Source organism: Calidris pugnax, unplaced genomic scaffold (genome assembly GCF_001431845.1).
Source record: "Calidris pugnax isolate Ruff unplaced genomic scaffold, ASM143184v1 scaffold9, whole genome shotgun sequence".
NCBI classification, from domain to species: Eukaryota; Metazoa; Chordata; class Aves; order Charadriiformes; family Scolopacidae; genus Calidris; species Calidris pugnax.
In genome coordinates, this window is record NW_015090778.1 from 1,028,508 (window position 1) to 1,033,778 (window position 5,271).

Below are 5,271 nucleotides of genomic sequence, written 5' to 3' on the forward strand. Positions count from 1 at the left end.
CAGGGGGATGGAGCACCTCTGCTACGAGGACAGGCTGAGGGAGCTGGGGTTGTTCAGCCTGAAGAAGAAGAGGCTCCGGGGAGACGTAATAGCAGCCTTCCAGTACCTGAAGGGAGCCTACAGGAAGGCTGGGGAGAACCTGTTTAGAAAGGCCTGCAGTGACAGGACGAGGGGCAATAGCTTCAAGCTGGAGGGGAACAGATTTAGACTGGAGATTAGGAGAGGGTTCTTCACTGTGAGGGTGGTGGAGCACTGGAACAGGTTGCCCAGGGAGGTGGTTGAGGCCCCTTCCCTGGAGATATTCAAGGTGAGGCTCGACGAGGCCCTGGGCAACCTGGTCTAGTTGGGGGTGTCCCTGCTGACTGCGGGGGGGTGGGACTAGATGGCCTTTGGAGGTCCCTTCCAGCCTGGGCAATTCTATGATTCTATGAGTCTGTGCCAGGGTGCCCCTGCCCAGCTCCAGGAGGGACTGGGGGGGCTGTTCCACAGGCAGTGGGGCAGGAGGAGGTGGAGATGTTCACAGTGGTTGCCTGCATGAGGCTGCGACCTCCCCGTCTGCGGTGTCTTTTGGAGCAAGGAGGGGTCCTGCCCAAGCTGGGTGGGTGCTGTGGGGACCGTGTTTGTGCCCCGTGCCATCAGACCCCGCTCCCTCATCCCGCAGGTTACCTCATCCACGAGTCGGCCTCCTGGAGCGACACCCTGCAGCGCTGGTTCTTCCTGCCGCGCCGCGCCAGCCACGAGCGCTACGAGGAGCGGGCGGACGAGCGGCGAGGCACCAACCTGCTGCTGAGCTCCACCCAGGACTTCGGGGACGTGAAGGTGGGACGGGTGGGCGAGGTGATCCCCACCCACGGCTTCTCCTCCTTCAAATTCATCCCGGACACGGACGACCAGATCATCGTGGCGCTCAAATCGGAGGAGGACGATGGCAAGATCGCCAGCTACATCATGGCCTTCACGCTGGACGGGCGCTTCCTCCTGCCCGAGACCAAGATCGGGAGCGTCAAATACGAGGGCATTGAGTTTATTTAACCGACTTTTGTGCTGGACCGGAGGGGTGAGGGAGGCCGAGGGGCGCTGGGCAGGCTGTGCCAGCACACTCCTGGCCGGGCGCTGGCCCCAGGCTGGGCCAAGGGAGCCCGGGCAAGGCTCCCAGCTCTGTAGTTGGCCTTGGCATCTCCTGTAAAGCGTTGGCTGTGCTGCAGCAGGCGTGGTGCGAGTGTTTCGGCAGTGGCACCTGGTGGCAAGGGACTGCCACCACAGGGTGCTGCGAGCCGCAGCCCGGGAGACCGATGGGCAAGTTCTGGTGTGCTGGTCCCCCCCGTGCTGCAACCGTTAGCACCCAGCCCCTAATTGTGACAGAAACCCTCTGCGGCGAGTCGGTGGCTCTGGTGACATCCAGGCTCTGGGTTTGCAGGCATGGCTGAGCCTGAGCCCCAGCTCTGCTGCTCTGTCTCACATCCTGCCATGCTGTGGTGCTCCTGGGTGGAGGAGGGGGTGTCCTGGTACCTGGGGGAGCGGGTCTGACCCGGGCTCTGGAGCCCAGCCCTGCTGACAGCCTGTCCTGGAGCCACCCTCCCTCCTTTCCCTGTCCCCAGCACCCAACTGGGAACACACCAGAGACGTGGGGACAAGCATCCCTGTAGGGAGGAGTATCCTTGAAGGCACGGTTGGTTGGATCCTGCCTTGTTCCTGACCCTCCTGGAGTCAGGGATGACTGGGGGAGGGATGGGTCCACAGCAGGATGTCGCAGGCGGGGGCCAGCCGTGATGTAGTCCTGGGTGATTTCATCAAATTTTTTTCCCTGGAAGCTGGTTTTCCTTCCCGTTTCTCGTAAGCTGGGTGAAGTGACGTCCAGGGGGATGAGTGGCCCTGGGAGCTGTATTCTGGGAAAAAGGCTCACGTGGGAGGGGATTCTGGTGTTGTCCCTCTGCCCCCGTCTCTGAGGGGGACACAGCAGCTCCCACACCACCAGTAGCACCGGGGAAGAGGCTTTTAGTGGCCTCAAACACCGGCAGCAGGGGCCAGAGCCTCTCCTGGTGCCACTGTACCAGCACAGCAGTTCTGCCCGTGGGGCTGGGGGAAACGAGTGTGTAATACGGACACATCCCTGCGCCCCCACACCATTCCCAGCTCACACCAGTGGTTTTCTGGCTGTGTGCCTGTGCAGGGCTCCAGCCCCGGCGGTGCCTCTGGACCCTGAGCTGTCAGCTCCGGGAAGAGCCGGGGCCTGGATGGAATCTGCCGGGAGCTGGCGGGGAGCGCGGCCGTCCCTGCTCCAAGGGCTGCCGTGCTCGGTGTGGGAGGGATGGCCAGAAGCACCAGTTTGGCTTCCGCAGGCCGGCAGCAGCTGGGACGCGTTCGCAGCAGCCCCGGGCTGGGCTGGCTGGGGAGCCCTTCCTGAGCTCGCCAGCAGGATTGTGAAATCCCGGGCAGCAGCCCCTGGGAGGAACCTGCACCGCTCTGGGGAGCCAAAAGAGCAAAACACGGGCATCTGCGGGCCCCCAGGGCTTCCTTCCCACCCCACTGACCACAAGGGTGGCAGCTCCTGGCCTGCCCCACGCTCCTCCAAGCCCCTGCCCCAGTTCGTGGGGCAGCTCAGCTTCACAGCAGCCACCCAGCGAGGGGCTGGGCTGGTGTTTGGCTCCTCGGTGCCCACCTGGTTTGGGAGGGGAGAGCTGTGGGCACAGGGCAGCCCAACGGGGGACAGGGTGACTGCAGTGCCAGCCCAAGAGGGGACAGGGTGACTGCGGTGCCAGGACCCTCCACAGCCCCCCTCCCCCCAGAGCTGGGCTGTGACCCAGGGCCCCGTGGGGATGGGTTCAATGCGATGCCAGGGTGACCTCCTGGCACCCCAGGTGCCTGCGGGGACATTGCCAGCGGAGAGACCCTGTCCCCAGTGTGGCTGGGGGCCACACTGATAAGTGGCTGCCCCATGGCTCTGGGCACAAGCCCCCAGCTGACACCAAGGGGCGTTGGGGCCATTTGAGTGTCTCCCTGTGGCCAGGGATCCCTGTTATCACCCGGCCCCTCCAGACAGGGCTCAAAGTGGGTACTGTGGTTCGGGGGGGGGGGGGGTCTTTTGACCTCTGGACCCCCCGTGCCTCCCCTGCCTGCCCTGGTGCTGCCCTGCTGTGGGGCCATACAATGACCGGGCTGTGCTTGGATGGGAGGACAGGCCGTGGGGAGAGCTGGCAGGGATGGGAACCATTTCATGTCCCCCCCCCCGGCCCCTGCCCTTGTTTACAGTGTCCGGCAGCTCCACGAGCCGAGCGGGGAGCGCGTACGAGGCCGGACACGTGTTTTCGTTTATCCCGGCCGGTGACTCACGCCGGCTGCGAGCAGATGTGCTCATCTCCTCCACGGGGTAGCTCTGCCCCGGGCACGCACCCGTCCCCAGCGCCACCGGGCAGAGCTGGCCTTGGCCCGTGCACGTGGCCTCGGGGGCCGTGCAGCACCCAGGGGGCACGTCCCCAGCCCACAGCCGGGTGCCAACTGGCCATGGGCCACATGGGCCACTCTGCCCTCGCCTGAGCTTCACTTGGCACAGCCTCTCCTGGCCTCGCTCGCCCTCCTGGCCTGGGGCCGGCGGCTCCGCAGCACCTGTCCTGGTCCCAGTGGCTGTCCCTGCCATGTGGCTTCTTGTCCCCTGGGGTCAGCCAGGCAGGGAGCTCTGCACCCCGCAGAGGAGCGTGCCCTCCCTCTAACCGTGACTCCCCAGACCATCCCACCTTGCCCTGGTCCTTCTCCCACCGATCTGGTGTCGCCCCTCATGCAGGCAGGACAGCAGGGCCCCGGGGGGGCTGCCAGGGCCCGAGGCATCGCTGCGGTGTGGGCAGCGGGACCACCAGCCCCTTCCCCACCATAAATGAGCTGCAGCATCCCTAGACCCTCAGCCCCGCGGTGCCCTCGGAGCAGCCTGAGTGCCCAGTGGCCGAAGCATCTGCAAACCGTGTGCCCTGTGGCAGAGGTTGGGGACCTGGAGAAACCCAGCTCCAGGTTTTTCATCCCACATCCCAGCAGCGTGAGCGTGGCCATCTCCTGCAGGTTCCCCGCAGGGTTTGGAGCAGGTTCTTCTGCCCACGTTTCTGCTCTTTCTTCTCATCCTAAAGGGCACAGGGAGGCTCTGGCACCTCCTTCCAGCGTGGGTAGCCGTGGCTCACAGTGCCCTCGGAGCAGCCTGAGTGCCCAGTGGCCGAAGCATCTGCAAACCATGTGCCCTGTGGCAGAGGTTGGGGACCTGGAGAAACCCAGCTCCAGGTTTTTCATCCCACATCCCAGCAGCGTGAGCGTGGCCATCTCCTGCAGGTTCCCCGCAGGGTTTGGAGCAGGTTCTTCTGCCCACGTTTCTGCTCTTTCTTCTCATCCTAAAGGGCACAGGGAGGCTCTGGCACCTCCTTCCAGCGTGGGTAGCCGTGGCAGGGCAGCTCTGTGGCGAGGGGCTGGCTCAGGAGCAGGTTGTGTGACCACGGGCTGTCCCCACCAGCTTGTGCCTCCAATGCCAGGCTCAGCCCATGCCCGGGAGCCGTGTCCCTGCCCAGAGGCAGAGCTGGGCTCTTTGCCCGCTTCCCTCGTGCCGCTGGCGTACCGGTAGGGCGAGACTGGCAGCGTCCGTGAGCGTGGCCATCTCCTGCAGGTTCCCCGCAGGGTTTGGAGCAGGTTCTTCTGCCCACGTTTCTGCTCTTTCTTCTCATCCTAAAGGGCACAGGGAGGCTCTGGCACCTCCTTCCAGCGTGGGTAGCCGTGGCAGGGCAGCTCTGTGGCGAGGGGCTGGCTCAGGAGCAGGTTGTGTGACCACGGGCTGTCCCCACCAGCTTGTGCCTCCAATGCCAGGCTCAGCCCGTGCCCGGGAGCCGTGTCCCTGCCCGGAGGCAGAGCTGGGCTCTTTGCCCGCTTCCCTCGTGCCGTCGGCGTCCCGGTAGGGCGAGACTGGCAGCGTCCTGGCACCTTCCGAGGTGATGAACCAGGACAGGGATGAGGTGGGGGTTTTGGAGACGCTCTTTAGGGCCTGATGGCCACAGGCCAAAGGTTGGTGGGCACCACGGTGGGCACAGGACCCCACCCCGCACCTCGGGTGAGCTCAGCCATCACCGGGCGGAGGAGGGAGAAGATGAGGAAGGAGAAGACGAGGAAGAGGAAGACGAGGGGGGGGGATGAGCTGAGCTGGAGAAGACGAGGAAGGAGAAAACGAGGAAGGGGAAGACGAGGGGGGGGGATGAGCTGAGCTGGAGGAGCCGAGGGGACAGGAAATGCTTGGGCACAGACATAATC